This window comes from Ovis aries, chromosome 20, assembly GCF_016772045.2.
Source record: "Ovis aries strain OAR_USU_Benz2616 breed Rambouillet chromosome 20, ARS-UI_Ramb_v3.0, whole genome shotgun sequence".
Classification (NCBI taxonomy): Eukaryota; Metazoa; Chordata; class Mammalia; order Artiodactyla; family Bovidae; genus Ovis; species Ovis aries.
The window spans coordinates 9779762-9802841 of NC_056073.1; the positions used below are offsets into that span (position 1 = coordinate 9779762).

At 39.3% G+C, this 23080-nt stretch overlaps 1 protein-coding gene across 10 annotated transcripts in view; it reads right to left on the reverse strand.

Annotated features, from left to right (window-relative positions):
- The window catches only part of FKBP5 (FKBP prolyl isomerase 5), a 118552-nt gene that overhangs the window by 76537 nt on the left and 18935 nt on the right, over positions 1–23080 (reverse strand). For 5 of the 10 annotated variants that reach the window (XM_060403119.1, XM_060403118.1, XM_060403116.1 and 2 more), the window contains exon 3: positions 18467–18497. The exons of 2 other annotated variants lie outside the window; for them this stretch is intronic. The gene's annotated coding sequence lies outside the window, so the exon portion shown is untranslated. Of the gene's footprint in view, positions 1–287; positions 575–18466; positions 18498–23080 lie in introns of all 10 variants that reach the window. 3 more of the 10 variants (XM_060403117.1, XM_060403114.1, XM_060403115.1) reach the window with 2 other exon arrangements.

Consider the following 23080-nt stretch of genomic DNA (forward strand, 5'->3'; position numbering starts at 1 on the left):
TACACCAAGGGGGACATTGCCCCCGTCCCTGAGGCGAGCCCCTGCCAACCCATGCCCTCCACAGGACACCCTCCAACACCAGCAGGGAGTTTTGGTTCAGCCTCCTGTGGGGTCACTGCTCCTTTCCTCTAGATCTTGGTGTGCACAAGATTTTGTTTGTGCCCTCCAAGACTGGAGTCTCTGTTTCCCCCAGGCCTGTGGAGGTCCTGTAATCCAATCCTGCTGGCCTTCAGGGTCAGATTCCCTGGGGATCCCCAGTCACTTTGCTGGATCCCCAGCTCACCCACCTGGCAGGTATGAGACTTGATTTTATCATGACTGCATCCCTCCTGCCATCACGCGGCAGCTTCTTCTTTGTCTTGGGACATGGGATCTCTCTCTTTGGTGGGCTGCACCATACTCCTGTCAATGGCTGTTGAACAGCTAGTTGGGATTTTGGTGTTCTTGCAGGAGATGAGCACACATCCTTCCAGTCTGCCATCTCGAACCAGAAGGCCCAGATTTAAGAGATCCTTAAGAGCAGGGTCATGGTTTGTCCTTATTTAGATTCTCCAGAACACCTCTACCTTTTAGACTGGTAAGACAGAAAGGGCAAGGAATTTGGAGCTGCTTATAAGCTGTGTGATGTTGCTTACTTTTAATTTCTCCAAGCCTTTTTTCTCTACCTGTGTAATCAGAATAAAAGTAATATCTACTTTCACAGAGTGACCTTTTGGATTAAATGGTATAATGTATATGTTAAAAGTATACTAGCTCTTATTATCATCAATCATCTAACATGACAGATACCTTTTCATGCAAGGCAAATACTGAAAAGCTAATCAACAGACAAAACAAAAAACACCTCACTGCCTGCTGTCATGATGAATTCCCTAATAGCTCTCGTGGCTGAGCAGGAAAAGTCAAGACTTAGTAACTTCCACAGTTATTTGATATTAGGCTAATAATGGACGTTAAGGCTCCCTAAGTCACTGTGGGATCCTCCTGCCTACACAGTCAAAAAGAACTATTTTATACTTGTGACAAATGTCTTATTGATAAAACTGATGATTAAACAACTAAATGTATCTTAACTCACTTCCAGTTGACCTAAACTTACTTCAATGTCAACAAAGACACAAATCAAACTTTGCTGTACTCAAAAATCTTCAAAGAGAACACCAAAAACCAGGGGCTAAGCCCCTTTGCTTTATTTACTAGTACAGTTTATACCAGCCACCAAAGATCCAAATGCTTGGCTCAGGGTAAAGGAAAGGTCAGAACAAAGCGTTCTCAAACAAACAACAACAAAAACTAAGTACCTAGTTGTTGTATGTGATGCCAGGCAAGACAAGAAAATTAGATGAACAAGATTTGTACCCAAATTCCAGTAACCTACCACTCACAAAACACCTCTCATGCATAGAAATTTGCAGAAAGCGCTTCAAAAACAGGGAGAAGAGATCTTTTAAACATTTTGGAGGTCGGGCTTTATAGATACACTGACATCCATCAGTAAACCCCTAGGGAAACCACATCAATAAACAAGTTAAAACCATCAAGTGAAAGGTTATTAGGGAAGAGAACAGTCAGAGGGTCTCAAAGCATGACCCTATAGACTACTTATACTTAAAAAAAGGAAACAGGCTTTCCAGTGGAGTGGTCTGATCACACAAGCAACCTCCATCATGACCAAACTCTGCATCTTCTTCATTAACACAAGCTGGTATCACTGTGCCTCCTGCTGTGTTATAGGAGTATACAAGTGGCATTCCTACCAAACATGTTTAACCTGAAACTAAGCAAGAAGACAAGACAAAATTAGGGTGTGGAACATTCTACAAGACAACTGGCTTAGACTCCTCAAAATGGTAATGTCATAAAAGAAAGAAAAGTTACAGAAAGGAAAGGGCCTGCTCTGGTTTTAAAAAGACTGAAGAGACACAACCACCAAGTGCAACGTGCGATCCTTGGCTGAATACTGGATTAGGGCGGGCAAAAATTCACAGAAGCAAATTCTGAGGAGAATTAGGAAACTCTGGAAAAACAGACTATACATTACCTTACTATTACTGTATAATGTTAGCTTTCTAGAGTGTGATATAGTATTGTGGTTCTGTATAGAACAATCTCCTCTTTCTTAGAGGAGACATGCCAAAGCATTTAGGGATGAGGTGCCATGATGTGTGCCTTTTACTTTCAAATTATTTGACAGCCTGTGTGAGCACAAACAGCTAAAAACAAAGCACTCAGAAAGCATGAATACAACACATCCAAAGGCAAGGCCTTTCTTTTGAACATTCGTCATTGGGTGATCAGCTAAATTTTCAGATGAAAACTCTGTGATTCAAAAAGACATTTTCCTTTGGTTCTAACCCACCCCTTTGGAAACAGTGGCTTGCTAAAATTCAAATAAATAGGGAGCTTGTATACATTGATTTGCAAGCTTTACAAATCTCATTTGATAAAGGAATTTGCTCTTCAGTTTTGGTTCTAACACTTGAAGGGATACAAATAAACTTTGTGATCTGAAAATGATTTTGACCAGTATGGAGTCCATGTGAAAAGAAGTAGCACAAATAATTAAAACACAAAGATAAAAACCAAACTAAAGCTTTGTTGAACTTTCAAAGGCAGATGAATCTGGAACAATAAATAAATAAACTGAACTTTCTAAGTACTTACCCTTAATTCCAGTTATGCCATCTGATACAGATTTTTGTATCAGACAAAACAAAAACTTCTCTGATCCAGTGTTACATGAAAAAAAGGCTGTAAGAACAGATAATTCCTAAAAACCAATTGGACACACTGAGAAAGTTTCACTTTTTTTAATAAGAGAGCTGTGTCTTCGTTCCCTACCCTACATTTATTCTGGATTTAAAATCACTCTGTAGCTATGGATATTAATCTATGATAAAGCTCACTGTTCTGAACTGTCCAAAGGGGGAAATTGCTGCCCAGTGCCTCAGAAAGAGAACACACAGTTCGTTCTGTTATGGATAAGCATGCACTCTCCAAAGTGCTCGTCAGCAACCACCTGAGACAGAACAGGAAAATGAGACTATGCTGAGCATTTCATCAACAGTGCACTGAAACCTTCAACTTACCTAACTATACTGTCATATTCCCCCAAGTGAGAAATCATTCTAAAGGTTTATCCACTAATTAACCTTGCATATTACGTACTCTACTCATTGTCCTCTTTGTTAAAATATAGGTATCTTGTATCAAAGATTATCCTACTGTCTAGCAAGAGTTCAGAAAGAAGGCAGAAAAGAATAGAGAAACTGGCTACTTTGGTAGGAGCACAGAAAACTGCATTTTTAAGTACCACGTATGTCTGGGCCATAAAGGTTTTCAGTCTCCTAAAACTAAAGCATAAAAGGAAGAAAACACAAGGAAGGGCTTAAGACTGAATGCAGTATAAGTGCATCCTAATTTTGAGAATATTCATGTAAAGATGAACTGGAAAGCCTTCATTTTACTTTCAATACCCGGCCAGTAACATTCAAGTCCAGTTACAGAGGAGTTATCCATCTATAGACAATACACACATATAAGAGAGGATATACACACACGCACAGGAAACACCACCAAATGTATAGACTATACGTCTATATGAAATCGCATACTGTATTTATTCACCTATGTCCCTCCAGTTATTTGCTTCTTTACACTGGGGTGGGGAATGAAGAGATGACAAAAAACACTCAAAGACATGTTCATACATTTACTTTTTCCTACTTTAAAAAAGAAACTTGCAAGAACATATGCAAACAACCAGTAAGTACATGAAAAGATGTCCAACGTCATTATTCATAAAGGAAATGCAAATCCTAATCACAATAAGATACCACTTCACACCCATTCAGTTCAGTTGCTCAGTCCTGTCTGACTCTTTAAGTGAAAATGAAGTCGCTCAGTTGTGTCCGACTCTTTGCGACCCCATGGACTGTAGCCTACTAGGCTCCTCCCCTCATGGGATTCTCCAGGCAAGAGTACTGGAGTGGGTTGCCATTTCCTTCTCCAGGGGATCTTCCCGACCCAGGGATCAAACCCAGGTCTCCCGCATTCCAGGCAGACGCTTTAACCTCTGAGCCACCAGGGAAGCCCTGTCCGACTCTTTGCAACCCCATGAATCGCAGCACACCAGGCCTCCTGTCCATCACCAACTCCCGGAGTTCACCCAAACTCACGTCCATCGAGTCCGTGATGCCATCCAGCCATCTCATCCTCTGTCATCCCCTTCTCCTCCTGCCCCCAATCCCTCCCAGCATCAGAGGCTTTTCCAATGAGTCAACTCTTCGCATGAGGTGGCCAAAGTATTGGAGTTTCAGCTTTAGCATCATTCCTTCCAAAGAACACCCAGGGCTGATCTCCTTCAGAATGGACTGGTTGGATCTCCTTGCAGTCCAAGGGACTCTCAAGAGTCTTCTCCAACACCACAGTTCATATTCTTGGTTATATCCTTGAGGTCTCATAACATGTTTCTGAGATAAATATCAGAAGTACCCAAGAAGCTTTAAAAAGTCACTGATGCCTGTGGACCCACTTTCAGAGAGTCTGGATGGAACTGGTCTGTGATCAGGATATCCGTGTTTTTAGAAAGCATCTCAGATGATTCTAGCGTGCACACAGGGTTGAGAAACAATGGTCTTTTCTCTCAGATTCCATCTTTGTCCTTTTGCTCTATATCCTAAAATATATCTTTTGATTAAGTTTCTAGATCATCTTTTGTCAGCCATGTCCACTGTTGTCACTTAATTTGTTCAAAGGATTCTTAAAAAGAATGTTTATTTCTGTATACTCTTATTATCTGATTGCTCATTTTTTCTTAGCATGTCCTTACTTTATGGATGCAATTACCTCCCCAAATGTTTCTGAAGATTCTTAGAATAAAATGAGACACCTCTCATGAATACATATGTGGCTAAAAAGTTTTTAAGGAAAAAAAAATGCAGACTTTATGTATTCCCTAGTATCTCCTGACTTCCCTGGTGGCACAGATGGTAAAGCATCTGCCTACAATGCGGGAGACCCGGGTTCAATCCCTGGGTCAGGGAAGATCCCCTGGAGAAGGAAATGGCAACCTACTCCAGTACTCTTGCCTGGAAAATTCCATGGACAGAGGAGCCTGGTGGGCTACAGTCCATGGGGTCGCTAAGAGTCGACACAACTGAGCAACTTCACTTTCTAATATCTCCCAAAGGCACTAGGCAGTGGTGAAGACTGAGAAGTTAAACGGAAAGGAGAGAAAGGCAGCATACGTGAATGTAAAGCAGAAGGGTGTGCATAAGATGCAAAAGTGACAGGTGAGAATTTTGATATTCGTATTATGCTTACAAAGGGAAACAATAAAATGCTTTGGTTGAAAGGGAACTGAAGAGTGAAGGCTCAAGAATAAGAAAGAACTAGACAAGCTTAAACACACCGGGGAAAAAGTCACAGGGAAACGAAAAAGTAATGATTTGCGAGTTAAGAACACAGCACAGATTTTCCCTGGCGGCTCAGACGGTAAAGCGTCTGCCTGCAACGCGGGAGACCGGGGTTCAATCCCTAGGTCGGGAAGATCTCCTGGAGAAGGAAATGGTAACCCACTCCAGTATTCTTGCCTGGAAAATCCCATCGACCGAGGAGCCTGGTAGGCTACAGTCCATGGGGTCGCAAAGATTTGGACACGACTGAGCGACTTCACTTTCTTTAACTTACAGCTAAATTAATATGTCTAAATAAAAGTAAGGTTTTCCTCAAGAGGAATCTTTAAATGAAAACTGACAAATTCATACCATAAGAATATTATGCAGTCTTTGAAAAGGATGAGATAAATCTAAAGAGAATATTGAGCTAAGAGTCTAAACATCAAAAACATCAAAACAAATGAATTGAGAAAGGATTTTGTAGATGTCCATCCATTAAAAAAGAATACCACTGTAATAAATGCAATGTGTTGTTACAATGCATAGTGCCCAATGATTTGGTTCTCTGGGCTGTAAACAAAACCAAAGTCACGTGATGATGTCAAAAAGGGACAATATACGTGGTACAGACAATGTGGTAAATCGCAATTACTTGCAGTAACCAACTATGGTTCCCAGTACAGATTTGGTGTGTACAATCATTTTAGAGAACTGGATTACAAGTATGCAAATATTACATATTACATGCCAAAATGTCTTTTTCATCATTGTTCTTTCCTAGAGTTGAGACAACTAAACTCTAAAAATATTAATAGGAAACAGGTGAGGTCTTAGCTATTCTAGATAAAGGGCAAGTCACTCAGTCATGTCCAACTCCTTGGGACCACATGGATGATACAGTCTGTGGAATTCTCCAGGCCAGAACACTGGAGTGGGAAGCCTTTCCCTTCTCCAGGGGATCTTCCCAACCCAGGGATTGAACCCAGGACTCCTGCACTGCAGGCAGATTCTTTACCAGCTGAGCCACAAGGGAAGCCCTTATTCTAGATAAGCAATCTTCTAACAATGACATGAAAGTTGGAACACTATCCAGCATGTACTATGAAGTGAATGGGAAGCTGCAGAACAACTAGTATGATCCTATTTTTAGGAAGAAAATGGTGTACATTTACTAATAGATACAAGAAATGTGTATTTAACCACTGTGAAGACAGTGTTACCTCTGGAAAATGAGATTTAGGAGGGTAAAAAGGAATTTTCACTTGTAAAAATTTTTTATCATTTAAATATTAATGCTAAGTATACATTTCTTTCATGATTTTTAAGACAAGTTTTTTTAAAAAGATGAAATGATGAAAATACTTCACTGCACTCATCAGGATTTTTTATTCTTTCTGTTCAATTTAATTCAAACATGGTGGAGTGCCTCCTATGTAGAGGAAGCAAACTCTGGTTGAGTGAGGGGTGCTTGTAAGAGATGCAGAAGGCAGTCGGGAGATGAAGGCTGCACTCAGGAGAGATCTGGGTGACAGTATACATTTGGGAGTTATCAGATTCTACAAGGTAATTAAAATACAAGTAGAGGGGCGCCCTAATTGACAGTCCAGTGACTAAGACTCCGTGCTCCCAGTGCAGGGGGGCCTGGGTTTGATCTCGTCAGGGAACTCAATCCTGCAAGCTGCAGCTGAAGATGTTGCGTGTTTCAGTAAAGATCAGAGACGCAACTAAGACCCTGGTCACAGCCAAACAAATAAAAATAAATATTTTTTAAAAAGATAAAAGTACAGTTGCAATTGCTTATAGGAAAGTGAAATTGGCTTTCAAACTTTTAATGTCCCAACCTCACTTCTGATTACTATGTCCTGTGGCAGCACAGATAAAATAATTTCCATGGAACTTATACACTGCTGATGGTAAACACAGGAGTGAGCCTCTATTCCTGTTTTGACAGAAAAATTAAATTTCCACCTGTGCCACAGTGGTATATTATTAAGTTGAGTTGACTCATTAGGATCAAACAGTTTGATCCCAAGTCTGCTGATGATTTCTAAGAAAAGGACAACAAGGTAACATATGGCAAAAGGTCTGCAAACATCATGCAGGCAGTGTGTGTCCCAGTCCTTTTTGAAACCCCACCACCTAGTGTGAATGGACATACAAGAGGCAGTAGATAAATGCAAATGAATTATGATACTCAAAAGCAATCAAGGTAAAGATAATAAAATAGTAGACAGTGTGAGGCATCAGCACTGAAATTTAATTATCAGTTGACTATATTCCTTTTCTAGGTCTACTCTGAAAAATCTAACCTGGAGAATGACACCATACCTAAGATAGGACCTTCCAAGCTGACAAGTTAACCTCATAAGTGAATCCTGCCAGCTAGATAAAGATTTGTCTATCTTTCTAAGTAAACACCCTCTTTGGAATGACTCATATATTCCATGTTTCCAGAACAAATTTCTAATTATAGGGCATGTATACGGTAGAGTACTGCCCTGTGCCTGAATTTAACCTCAAACCTGTTGTAACTAAGCTACAGGATCTTTGGTTCTTGCTCAGTTTTCCATTTCTTCATCTGTAAATTTCAGAGGCAGCGGGGGTGGGGGGGTGGGGGGGTGGCATTAGACTTGAGTGATAGAAATCTAAGGTTTATTCCAACTCTTAATTTTTAAAAAATTTATTTTTGGCTGCACTGAGCGTTCAATCCTGCCCACAGGCATTCTCCAGTTGGAGCAAGGGGTGGCCGTGGTGGCTCCTCTGGTTGCGGAGCACAGGCTCTAGGGCACCTGGGCTCAGCAGTTGCAGCTTAGCTGCTCCAGGGTGTGTGGGATCATCCCGGACCAGGGGTCAAACAAATGTCCCCTGCCTTGGCAGGTGGATTTCTATCCAGTAAGCCACCAAGGAAGTTCCAACTCTAATGTTTTATATCTAGGATTATTTTTTAATAAGTGCATGTTTTACCTTATAGGAAAATGAGGTTTGATATGTGGAATGGAAAACAATTCCCAAGGAATGGAAAAAGTTATTCTGGTATCACAGAGTTCACTTTCTACTGCAACCTTCTGGTAAAACTTTATTAATTCTGAGGGTTATCCTCTTAGATATTTTCTACAGCTGCCACAACAGTCACCAATGTAAATGGCTTAAACAATAAGCACCTGTTATCTTACAGTTATGGAGCGCAGAAGATAGAAATGGGTCTCACTGAGCTAAAATCAAGGTGCTAGCATGGCTGCATTCCTCCTAGATGCTCTAGGAAAGCGTCTTCTGCTTTTTCCAGACTTAGAGGCTGCCCATCAGTTCAGTTCAGTCGCTCAGTCATGTTCAAGTCTTTGCGACCCCCATGAACTACTGCAGCACGCCAGCTTCCCTGTCCATCATCAACTCCCAGAACTTGCTCAATCTCATGTCTCGAGTCGGTGATGCCATCCAACCATCTCATCCTCTGTCATCCCCTTCTCCTCCCGCCTTCAATCTTTCCCAGCATCAGGGTCTTTGCCAATGAGTCAGTTCTTCGCATCAGGGGGCCAAAGAAATGGAGCTTCAGCTTCAGCCTCAGTCCTTCCAATGAATATTCAGGACTGATTTCCTTTAGGATGGACTGGTTTGATCTCCCTGCAGTCCAAGGGGCTCTCAAGACTCTTCTCCAACACCACAGTTCAAAAGCATCAATTCTTTGGCGCTCAGCTTTCTTCACAGTCCAACTCTCACTCCATACATGACCACTGGAAAAACCACAGCTTTGACTGGACAGACCTTTGTCGGCAAAGTAATGTCTCTGCTTTTCAATATGCTACCTAGGTTGGTCATAGCTTTTGTTCCAAGGAGCAAGTGTCTTTTAATTTCATGGCTGCAGCCACCATCTGCAGTGATTCTGAAGCCCAAGAAAAGAAAGTCTGTCACTGTTTCCATAGTTTCTCCATCTATCTGACATGGAGTGATGGGAACAGATGCCATGATCTTCATTTTTTGAATGTTGAGTTTTAAGCCAACTTCTTCCCTCTCCTCTTTCACTTTCATCAAGAGGCTCTTTAGCTCTTCTTCCCTTTCTGCCATAAGGGTGGTGTCATCTGCATATCTGAGGTTATTGATATTTCTCCTGGCAATCTTGATTGCAGCTGTGCTTCATCCAGCCTGGCATTTATGAGGGACTCTGCATATAAGTTATATAAGCAGGCTTATGGCCCACTTCCTCCATTTCCAAACCCAGCAATATCGTCTTCTCTCTGGTCATCCTTGCTGTCCCCAAATGCAGATGGTGCTGTGGTCACCATCTCCCTCTGGCCACAGATGGGAAAGCTTCTCTGCTCTCTTAAGAATCCATGTGATTATGTTGGGCTCACCTAGATAATCTAGGAAAATTTCCCCACCTCAAACCTTTAACCTCGATCATATCTGCAAAGTCCCTTCTACTCTGTTAGGTAACATATTAATAAATTTCAGGAGTTAGGATGTGGGCATCTTTGGAGGGATCCTTATTCTTCTATCTACCTTAGATGCCTAGTCATCCAAACAAGATCCTAAGAATGTCTCCCAAGCCTAGAATTCTGTTGACTTCCACCATCTTACACTCAGTATTCTTTGAACATTCCTTCCTCTTTCTCCATTTATTTATCATCCAGTTGGATTACAATGTTCTAATCTGACAACAGAATTAAATCTAACATTTGATACATCATTATTATAAAAAATTCTTCAGAATTTCAGAAAGCTCAAATTGGAACATTTATTCAGTTTCTTAATTTTGTAATAAGTTAAAAATTATAAGTAAACTTGATAAACACAGTGCATGTTTTCTCATCTCAAACTTAATCACTGAAAAATTAGTTTAAAAACTGAGTCCCTTATCTGATTCTGAAATTCAAGCAGCTTGCTCTCCCCAAATGTAGAACACACACAAAAAAAATTTTTTAAAGAGTTGACAATAAACTGCATATATTTAAAGAATATACAATTTGTAAGTTTTGACACACATATATGTATTCATAAAGCCATCACTGCAGTCAACATAATGAATGTATTTGTCAGCCACAAATTTTCTTTGTATCTCTTTATGATTCACTTCTCTCTGGCTCACATCAGAGTAATCTCTGATTTGCTTTCCGAACAGTCTGTATTTTATAGAATTTCACATAAACGGAGTGTCTTTTTTCCCCCGAATTCTTTCTCTTACTTTGAGAATAAAATACACTGTTGCGTGTTATCAATAGCTCGTCCCTTTTTATTGCTGTGTAGTATTCCATTGCATGAGACAGGGCACCATGTCTGCTGTTGATGCATGCTTGGATTGCTTTCAACTTTTGCCTATCACAAATAAAGCTGCTATGAATATCTGGGTACAAATCTTTATGTGGTCATATGCATTCATTTCTCTTAAATAAATGCCTAGGTGTGGAAAAGGCTAAATCACAGAGCAGGTGTATATTTTAGGTCTTTATGAAAGTGGCAAACTGCTTTCCAAAGCAGATGTACCATTTTGTACAGAAGTATGTAAAGGATTCAGCTGCTCCATGTCCTCACTAACACTACTGTAGGCCTTTTTAACTGAAAACATTCTAACATGTATGTAGTGGTGTCTTACTGTGATTTTAATCTGCATTTTCCTAATGAGTAACAGTGTTGATCATCTTTTCATGGGCTGACTTGCCATCTGTATATCTTCTTTGGTGAACTGTCCAAATCTTTTGCCTATTTTTGACTTAACTTTCTTAAGTCTTGAGAGTTCCTTATATAATCTGAATATAAGTCTTTAATCGGATGTGATCTGTTAATATTTTCTCCCTGTCTGTGACTTGTCCTTTTATTCTCTTAAAGGTGGCTTTCAAAGAGATGTTCTTAATTGATATAGTCCTATTTATCTTTCTTCTTTTATAAATCATGCTTTTGGTGTTGTATCTTAAAAATCTTTACCAAACCCAAAATCAAAAATATTTTCTTCTAAAAATTTTATTGAGTTGGGCCTTACATTTAGGTCTACGGTCAATTTTGAATTAACTTTTATATATAAGGTATGGAATAAGGTACAGATTTAGTTTTTTGTATATGAATATCAAGTTGTTCCCCTACCATTTGTTGAAAAGACTAACCATTTTTCTATTTAACTGATTTGGCACTGTACTCAAAAACTGACCATATTTTCTGTTCCATGGGTCTACTTACCTTTACATCAATATCACTGTCTTCATTATTGTAGCTATAGTAAGTTTTAGAAATCAGATGGTGTTAAGTCCTCTCTATTCTTCTATTCTAAGTGAAGTGAAAGCCACTCAGTCTTGTCTGACTCTTTGCAACCCCATGGACTGTACAGTCCGTGGAATTCTCCAGGCCAGAATACTGGAGTGGGTAGCCTTTCCCTACTCCAGGGAATCTTCCCAGCCCAGGTATCAGGCCGAGATCTCCTGCACTGCAGGCAGATTCTTTACCAGCTGAGCCACAAGGGAAACCCTCTTCTATCCTAGGACCTTTGCATTACCATATAAACTTTAAAACCAACTTGACACTCTACACATTGCCAGCTGCATTTCTGATTGAGGTTGCACTGAATCTATGCCTTTAGAGAAAACTGACAATATTGAGCTTCCAATCCTTGAATACAGTATATCTTCATTTATCTGAGTTTTCCTTAATTCCTCTCAGTAATATTTAATAGATTTCAGTGGAGAGATCTTACATATCTTTTAGGAAATTTATCCTTAGGTACTTAGTATTTCAAATTTTACTACAAATGGTATTCTTTCAAAATTTCAACTTCTGGCTGTTTTCTAGTATATAGAAATATAGTTGACTTTTCTGTATTGATCTTGTATCCTGGAATTTTGCTTGTTGGTGTTCAGTTGCTAAGTCATGTCCAACTCTGCAACCCCAAGGATTGTAGCACACCAGGCTCCTCTGCCCTCTACTATCTCCAGGAATTTGCTCAAATTAATATGCATTGAATCAGTGATGCTACCTAACTATCTTATCCTCTGCCCCCTCTTCTCATCCTGCCTTCAACCTTTCCCAGCATCAAAGGTTTTTCCAATGAGTCAGCTCGTCGCATCTGGTGGCCAAAGTACTGGAGCTTCAGCAAGTCCTTCCAATGAATGTTCGGAGTTAATTCAGAACTCTTCACTATTACTCATCTGTCCTGGATGCCCCTGTACGGCATGGCTCATAACTTCACTGAATTATGCGAGTCTCTTTGCCACAAGGGTGTGATCCATGAAGGGGGCCACTTTGCTAAGTACACTTAATTCTAGTAGCTTTCTTTCTTTTTAAAGAAATCATAGGCAATCATGTTATCTGTGATAAAAAGTTTTACTTCCTCTATTCCAATCTGAATGCCTTTTATTTCTTTTCTTATTTGACTGAACTGGCTATAAGTTCAAGTACAATCCTGAATGGAAGTTGTGACTCACAGTGGACATCATGCCTTGTTCCTAATATTAGAAGGGAAGGATTCAGTCTTTTCAGTGGTAAGTATGTGATTTCAGCTATTAGTTTTTCATGGATGTCCTTTACCAAACTGAGGAAGTTTCTGTCTTTCCCTAATTTGTTGACAGTTTTTAAGGATGGATTTTGTTAAATGCTTTTTCTGCATCTATTGAATTGATCACATGGTTTTCCATTTTTACTTTACTGACATGGTACACGATCTTCATTTTGAAATGTCAAGCCAACCTTGAATTCCTGGGACAAATCTCACTTGGTCACTCTTTTTTTAAATCTCTTTATATGTTGTTGGAGTGTATTTGCTAAAATTTTGTTAAGAGTTGTGAACTGTGTTCATGAAGGATACTGGCCTGTTAACTTTTTTTGTAGTGTATTTGGTTTTAGTTATCACAACAATAGAATTGTTATAGAATAAATTAAGAAAGATTCTCTCCAACTTAATGGAAGAATTTGCATAAATTTTATATTATGACCTCCAAAAATATTTGCTAGAATTCATCAGGGAAGTCATCCGGGCCCAGAGTTTTCTTTAGGGGAATTCAATTTCTTTAACAGACATAAGATGATTCAGGCTACTCATATTTTCCTGAGTGAGCACTGGTATATTGTGTCTTTCAAGAAATTTATCCACTTCATTTAAGTGTCTAATGTACTGACATAAAGTAATTCATATCCTTCTTTTCACATAGCCTTTTAAAGGCTACAATCTCTGCAGCTTTGCTGACTCTTTCATTCCTGATTCTGGTAACTTGTGTCTTCTCTTTTTGCTGATCCAATAGGATAGAGGTTTATCAGTTTTATTGGCCTTCTCAAAGAACCGGCTTTTGATTTCATTAACTTTCTGTTTTTCTGTTTCATGGTTTTGGCTTTGATTTTTAGCTCATTTCTTCTGCTTACTATGGGTCTGTTTTTCTCTTCTGGTTTCAAGGTAGAAGCTGAGGACAATGATTTGCTCAACTTGACTCTCTCTAATGTAGGTATTTAGTGAATTTTCCCCTGAGCATTACATTAGCTACATCCCACAAACTTTGATATGTTGTGTTTTCATTCACTACAAAATGCTTTCTAAATTCATCTTTTTTTCCTTTGACTCATGAGCTTCTTAAAAACCAGTTAGTTTCTAAATATTTAGAAGTTTTCCAGATATCTTTCTATTGTTGACTGTAAATTTAATTCCCTTTCAGTTAGATAACATATCTTTTATGATTTAAGTAATTTTAAATTTATTGATACTATTTTATGGACTAAAATGTATTGGTAAATGTTCTTTTGTGCAACTGGACAAAATACGTATTCTGCTTGTATTGGGTAGAATGTCATATAAACGTTAGTTTGGTCAGTTGGTTGATAATAGTTTAACTCTTAAATCATTACTAATATTTTGTCTACTTGTTCAGTTATATGAGATGATGGCTGTTCACTAAACTTATTGTGACCATTTTAAGATGCATGTAAGTCAAACCATATGCTGTACACCTTCAAATAATACAGTGTTAAATATTAGTGAACAAAAATAATGTTTTCGTCCACTAACTCTATCACCTGTGTCATTTTCGGATCTGTTTCTTTTTTTAAATTTTCCTCCTCAAAGACTGCTTCCTTGCGATTCTGATGCTTTTGATTGGAGATCAAATGTGAATTTTACCTTGGTGCTATTTTTTTTTCCCTCTAGTTTTGTTGAGATATAATTGACATCTGGCACTGTATAAGCTGAGGGCTTCCCTGGTAGCTCAGATAGTAAAGAGTCTGCCTGCGGTGCAGGAGACCAGGGTTCGATCCCTTGGAGAAGGAAATGGCGACTCGCTCCAGTATTCTTGCCTGGAAAATCCCATGCGTGGAGCAGTTTGGCAGGCTGCAGTCCATGGGGTCACAAAGAGTCGGACACCACTGAGTGACTTCACTTTCACTGTATAAGTTGAAGCTATACAGCATATGGTTTGACTTACATACATCATGAAATGATCACAATAATTTTAGTGAACAGCCATCATCTCATACAGATACAAAATTAAATAGAAATTTCCTTGCAATGAGAACTCAGGATTTACTCTCTTAACAACTTTCCTATATAACATAGAGCAGTGTTAATTATATTTATCATGTTATGCATTATATCCTAGTACTTATTTACCTGATAACTGGGAGTTTGTATCTTTTGACTGCCTTCACCCAATTTCCCCTTCTCCTGCCCCTGCCTCTGGTAACCACAAATCTGGTCTCTGTGTCTATGAATTTGTTTTTGAATTATAATTGACCTACAACACTATGTTAGTTCCTGTTAAACAACATAGATTCAGTATTTCTGTACATTTCAAAATGATAATTACAGTAAGTCTAATGATCACCACAGAAAGCCTAGTCACAACAGGTCACCAAAGATATGCATAGTTACTAACTATATTCCCCACACGGTACATTTCAGACCCTTGGCTCTTTTTTTTTTTCCGCCACCAGAAGTTTGTACTTCATAATTTCTCTGACCTATTTCTTTCTTTCCCTTAGCCCCCTCCCCTCTGGCAATCACCTGTTTGTTCTCTGCTTCTGTTATGTTTTTTCACTGGTTTTGTGTTTTGGATTCCACATGTAAGTGAAATCACACATTATTAATCTTTCTGTCTGACTTAACAACTGTATAAAGATATCACATCTGCGATATCCTTTCCTCTGTTGATGAGTAATTAAGTTGCTCTCATATCTTGACTATTGTAAATAATGCTGCAATGAGCACGTATGGTTGCATATATCTTTTCTAATTAGTATTTTGTTCTCTTTGGATAAATATCCAGGAGTGGAACTGCTAGATCACACAGTGGTTCTACTTTAATTTTTGGAAGAATCTCCACACCACGGCTGTACCAATCCACATTCCCACCAACAATTGCACAAGGGTTCCCTTTTCTCCACATCCTCACCAACACTCGTTGTTATCTTTTGGACAACAGAGTGCCAGTTTTTGTAATAACTATACATTTTGAGCTTTGTTCTGGGGTGCAGTTAAATTACTTGCAAATAGTTTGATCCTTTTTAAGTGGTGTCAAAAATGACTGATTTTTTTTTAATTGGAAGATAATTGCTTTACAATCTTGTGTTGGTTTCTGAGAACTATTTGAGTCAGTCCTAAGGAGGGGGATGAACCTAGAGCCTATTATACAGAGTGAGGCAAGTCAGAAACAGTTTGATCCTTTTGAGGCCTATTTTTAAGCTTTGTTAGAAGGGATGAGAGCAGTCTATGCTCCACTACTGGGGCAACACCTTTCTGAGTACACTACCCGATGTCCTGTGACTTAAGAGGTTTATTCCCTTTGGCTGGCGGGAATACATACTACTTTAACCTTGAAAAAGAATCAGGGATTATTCCCTCTACTCTCTTCAGATGGTTCCTGGCTTTAGGTAGCTTCCATACAACATATGCACTGATTATTACTCATCTGAAAGCTTAAGGGGGAACACTCTGCAGACCTTTGAAGTTTCCTTTTTGTGCTCTCTTCTCCAAACTATAGCCTCCTTTACCTCCAGCTCTGTCTCCTCTACTAGAGAGACTGCTGGGCTGAGGCTGGGTTCTCCCTCCTCATGCTGCAGCCTGGAAACTCTCTCCAGGCAGTAAGCTACGATAATTGTAGACTTCATCTGTTTCTGCTTTCTTGGGAATTATCATCCTTTGCTGCCAGTTGTTCAGTGTTTGAAACTTCATATATTTTTTTCTGGGGGTTTTGTTTGTTTGTTATGTGATTATAGCCCAGAGAGTAAATCCAATCTCTGTTATTCTATGTTGGCCAGAAGCACAAGCTCACAAGTGTATTTTTAAGTCAGATAAAGGGAGACACTAGAATTATGAATGGAACTTCAAATGGGAAGAAAGTATTTTATAAAATAAGAATTATTTAGAACTAATTTTTACAGTCTGAAATCTGAAGGATATAGTTTTTCCATAACATTACAAAAGCCAAAACCTATAACTGGCAGTAAGACATCTCTCTACTAAAATGGCAGGTATTTGATTTTAAAACAACTGTCAAAACTATGGCTTTGCAAATATTTCTGAAAACCTGCATAACTTCAGCATCTCATTTTTCTTTAACATATGTAAGAAGTTTAAGCCTTATGAGAATAAAAAACATGATTTTACATTTCTAAATGCAATTAATAAATATAACACAGCTTTAAAAAATCTGGGTTAAAAATCCCCTTCTTTTATTAATTCAACTAAAAAATACAGTGCAAATCATCTTAATATTTCAAAGTCTTAATACTACAAAAAAGTTGGCTTGTGGTTGACACTGGTATTAATAGTTCTTAGCAGGTCTGTAAAAGTTGCTTTTGTTTTGAAACAAACTTCAAACGGACACTTATGATACACAAACCTATCAAGTATTGCCATATACTGAGATTTTAACACTGCTTCAATGGGAAAGAAAGCCCCCAGACTATCTAAAACACACACACTCTGTAGTGGTACTGACAAGCACAGGAAGAGCAGTCTGTCACTGAGTCAGCCAGGCTTGCTTCTCTGTGCACCTATTTAAACTTTTAACCAGCACCATCTGCAGATCTCTACCCTCACCATGATTTCCTAAGAAAACAACATACACAGATGCAAAGAGTTGAAGGAACAAAAGGGCAGAGAAGTCAGTAAAGAGCTCTGCTTGGATGACTGCCCCCTGCCCACTTCTCAAAATCAACTTTCATCAAAGTGACTTATGCAGCTCAGACTGCATTATCTGGCTCCGTGCCCTAATGCTACTCAATCATCATTCATTCCATTCATGGATGGCAATTATACAGACTAGCCAGATTCCAAAAATTCACCTAAATATTTGGAGGAAAGTCTTAGTTAAGGTGAGCGGGAAGGCTTTTAATGGAGAGTGAGGTGGCAAAGAAGAAACTGACGGAAACTCACTGGAGACAGAAAGGCGCATTCACGGAGCCGAGTGTTAAATCTGAGTCTGCCTCATTCTAACCGTAACCTTGCGCCCCAGCTCTTCACCTTCATACATTCTGCCTGGAAAGTTAGGTTACTCTGGTTTTTAGCTACAAAGCTAAGAGCTGCCTGTTGAGTTTTTAAAAAAAAATTATATTAGCCAAACCGTAAACTAAAATTTTTTAAATTATAATATAGTTATATGTTACCGCAAGTTTAGGAAATGAAGGAGGAAAGAAATTACCATAATCCCAACACCCAATTTAGGAGTCCTTTGTTAAAAACAGATTTTTTACAGCAGTTATAGGTTCACAACAAAACTGAACAAAACAGTCAAAACAACCTTGAAAAGAACAAAGTTGGGAGGACTCATACTTCATGGTGCCAAAACTTAACTACAACATGACAGGAATCAATATAGTGTGGTACTAAGATGAGGACAGACACATAGATCAGTAGAACAGAATTGAGGGCTGATAAATAAACTCTTACATTTGTGGTCCAGATATCTGAAAAAAGTTCCAAGACAATTCAATAGGAGAAAGACCAGCCTTTTTTCAACAACTGGTGCTGGATCTCAATATGCAAACGATTATGAAGTTGGACACTACTTCACACCACATACAAAAAATTAACTCAAAATGGACCAAAGACTCATCATAAGAGCTAAAACTATCAAACTCTGAAGAAAACACAGGAGTAAAACTTCACTGACCTTGAATTTGGCACTGTTTTCTTATGTGAAACTGAAAGCAAAAAAAAAAAAAAAATCAGCCTTCATGAAAATTAAAAACTTTGTGCTACAAAGGACACCATCAGGAAAGTGAAAACACAACAGGATGAAAGAAAAATTTTGCAAATCAAATATCTGATAATGAGATTGTGTCTAGAATATACTAAGAACTCCTTTAACTCAATAAAAAATAGCTCAGTTAAAAGAGGGCAAAGGATTCAGACATTTCTTCAGACAAGATTTACAAAGAGCAAATAAGCACACAAAAAGATGCTCAACATCATTAGGCATCAAGGAAATGCAAACCAAAACCACAATGAGATAGCACTCTAAAACCACGAGGATGGCTATTAGCAAAGAGACCGATACCAGCAAGTATCATCAGACATGTAGAGAAGGTGGAGTACACTCATGCACTGCTAGAAGAAACGTAACAGGATGCAGCTGCTGTGGAAAAGAGTCTGGGAGTTCCTCTAAAATTCAGTTATCATTTGATCAACAGTTCCAAGAAAAATGAAAATATGTCCACACAAAAACCTGGACATGAATATTCATAAAAGCTAAGGAGTAGAGACACTCCAAATGTCCATTAGTCGGATATGTCCATTAGACATTAGTCAGAAATGTCCATGAGATAGATAAAAGTCATGTATCGATACATTAGAATATTATTCAGTGATGAAAAGCAATGCAGTACTGTAACATGCTACAACATGGATGAACCCTGAAATATTATGCTAAATGAAGGCCAAGCACAAAATGCCGTATCTTATACAATTCCATTTATACAAAATGTCCAGAATAGGCAAATCTATACAGACAGAAAACAGACTGGCGATTTTATCGGGTAATCAGGAAAAGGGGGTGATTGCTAATGGGTATGAGATTTGAGGATGATAAAGTGTTCTGAAGTGGGGTAATGGTAATAGTTGTGTAACTGTGAATATACCAGAAACCACTGACTTGTAGACTTTAAAGGGATAAATATTATGTTATGTGAATTTTACTTCAATAAAGCTATTAGAAGTTTAATCTATTGAGTGGATGAACCATAATTAATTACATCCATTGCTTCCAATTTACCTACTCTATGTAAAACTGCTGTGAACAGTTTTGTGCCTAGGCTTTATCACATAAAATTAGGGGTATGAATTCTGTTTGTAGGAATCTTGGCTTGACAACAGAGCAGCAAGTCAGTTAATTTCTTTGTGCCTCAATTTCCCCATACGTGACGTGAGATTACTAGCATCAATACCTCTTTGGATTCTGAGAAATAAAGTAATGTGTGTAAAGGGCTTTACATGGTGCCTGTCACACAGCAAACTTTCAACATTAGTGGTAGAGGTAGCTATTGTAATTGTTATTCTAGTCTGCATTATTTTCTAAAGATGATTTCCAGAAGGGGTATCATCAACTCAAAAAAAAACCCATGGACATTTATGTCTGAATACATCCTGCCAAACTACACATATCAAAAGGGGTGCACTAATTTTTGGCAGTAGTAACTCTATGAGAGAATCAGAGTAACCACGCCATCATCAATATTATCTTATAATAAATTTGTTTTCTTAATAGGCATCTCACTGTAACTGTTCATTTGTGCTGCTTTTGAAACCCAACAGTTTTTCTAATTATCATAAAAATCCTACATACCCTGAGCATCTACTTAATGTGAAATCTGTGCAAGACACTATACTGGGGGCTAAACAGAAACTAAAAATGAGTCAAGCAGAGGATTCTGTGTGAGGTAAGTCAGAGAAGCATTTTAACTCAGGATAATTATGATTAAGTATAACAAAGCTACAAAGTATTTATGAGGGCAGGTTTATAAAGGGGAGAAAAGATGGCAGTGTTTCAGCTGATTCTTGAAGGATGGGCAAAATTTCAACTGGCAAGGGTGTGGCAAGAGTGAAATCAAATCAAGGCTGGTAAAAGAACACAGCACACTGCAAGACTCTGCGACTAGAGTCCAAAGTGGCCGGGGAGGGGACGGTGGGAGAACAAGGCACAGGGTGCTCTGGGAGCACAGAGAGGTCCCTCTGAAACAGAGCCACAACCACGTGAGCTGAGGGTGAGAGCGTCTCCCAGGACAGTCGGCGTGCAGAAGAGCACGGAGACACAAAGCACTGCGACCCATGCAGCGAACTGCACGTAACCCAATTTGGCTAACGTGGAGGGTACTTTTGGGAAGGAAGCAGATGATGCTAAATGGGCAGAGGCCTGACTGTGAAGGACCTTGTGTGCCAGAAGCAAGCATTTGAACTTTTATTCCAAAGCAACTAGAGAACTGAAGCATTTTTAAGAAAAGAAGTGACAATCAGACTGACTTAGAAAATGAACTCTGGTAATACTCCCCACGGCTTCCCATCTCACACAGAATAGAGCCAAATCCTTCTTATGCTTGAAACTCTTCATGTACACTATCGATGCTACCTATAAGACAGGTAATTAATGAGAACCTACTGCATGGCACAGGGAACTCTACTCAGCACTCTGTGGTGACCTAAATGGGAAGGAGATGTGAAAAGGGGGGGCACGTGCATATGCGCAGCTGATTAACTTTGCTGCACAGCAGAAACTAACACAGCACTGTCAAGCAGCTAAACGGCAATCAAGATTTCTAAAAATAGTAAGAATTAAGGGGGAAAACCCCATGCTGGCCGGTGGCTATCTCTGAAATTATTTCCTGTTGCTCCTCCTCTCACTCTGCCTGCGTGACTCTGGCCCCCTTGCTGTACCTTCAATACGCCACTCCTCAGGGTTTCTGCACTTGCTGTCCCCTCCACCTGAAACTCTTGTCCCAAATCAGCTTCCTCACTGGTCTCTGGTTTGCTTCCTCACTTCCAGCAGGTCTCTGTTCAAACACTTTCTTATCAGGCAGACCCTCCCTATTACCCAATATAAAAGAGCAAGAAACGACGACAATCAATCCTACCGTCATTTTCCTCTACTTACCACCTGGCACACCTATTTATCTGAAAATTTCCAGTCTCTCATTACTAGAATGTAAGTTCCAGGATGGATCCTCTTAATTACCCTGATATACGAACTATTATTAGCATGTCCAGATGGTGAAATTCAGGGGCATAATACTGCTCATGTGCAGTGGAACCAGGCAGAATGACTCCTGAGCCTGCATTTGAACCATTTCACCTACTGACTCTGGTGAAGTCACAGGGCCCTGGCTTTGACTCTAGATTATTTCCTGTGACTAGGCTCCATCCTGACAAGCACCACAACAGTACACTCTAAATTCACACTATGTTCTTCCAAAAAAATTTTAAAAAACACCTCATTCTTATCATTTGTTATTAGCTGAGTTTCCAAAGCCAAGAAACATTTTTAAAATGATCACTTAAAATGCACAAGGTATCTGGACTTGTATCTAGTCAATAATAAGCTGGCTTTTTTTTTCTTGTGTTGGACCCGCAAATATTAAAACAAAATGAAAAGATTTTATGAAACTACACAAAAAAGGAACATAGCACATGACACCAAAACTACTTTTCCAAGACCTTTTTTCAAGTGTAATAGTCAACTTCAGGAATAAAACTAACTCCAACTTTAAAATACACACAACAAAATTTTCTGAGGTATTACACCAAAGAAGAACATGGCAGCTACCTGGAAAACATCCAGTAAATACAATATCATCTGTAGAGAAAAACAATGAAGGTGAGGGACTCCCCAGGTAGCCCAGTGGTAAGACTCTACGTTTCCAATGCAGGGGCTGGGGTTTGATCCCTGCTCTGGGAACTTAGATCCCACGTGGCTTGTAGTGCAGCCAAAAAATTAATTAATTAAATTTTTTAAAAAGGCCATTAAAAAAAAACGAAGGTGAGTTCCCAATAAGATTTATCCTGATTCTTTTCCTGTTTCTCAGATTACTGACTTCTTTTCTTGATTGCTCTTTTCATCCCATCTCCTATTACTGCAAGTTGTTTAGTTACTAAGTCGCGTCCAACTCTTTTGCAATCCCTGGACTGTAGACCAGCAGGCTCCTCTGTCCATGGGATCTCCCAGGCAAGAATAAGAGAGTAGGTTGCCATTTCCTTCTCCAGGGGATCTTCCCCATCCAGGGATCGAACCCACGTCTCCTGCATTGTCAGGCGGATGCTTCACCACTGAGCCATCTGGGAAGCCCATCACTGCAAGCACCTCTTTTCAAAATGTAGTTTTCAATCAACAGCTTTTCCCCTGTCAACCACTTCATCCCAGAACTCATCCACTCTTAATTTCAACTTTACCTACAGATAACTTCCAGATCTAGTTAATTTCTCCCTCTTCCCTTCTCCAGTTTTTTAATCTCTCCTGAATTGCCTGGTTATAGATACTTAAGCGGAGAAGGCAATGGCACCCCACTCCAGTACTCTTGCCTGGAAAATCCCATGGACGGAGGAGCCTGGTAGGCTGTAGTCCATGGGGTCACGAAGAGTTGGACACTTACTGAGTGACTTCACTTTCACTTTTCACTTTCATGCATTGGAGAAGGAAATGGCGACCCACTCCAGTGTTCCTGCCTGGAGAATCCCAGGGACGGGGGAGCCTGGTGGGCTGCTGTCTATGGGGTCGCACAGAGTCACACACGACTGAAGT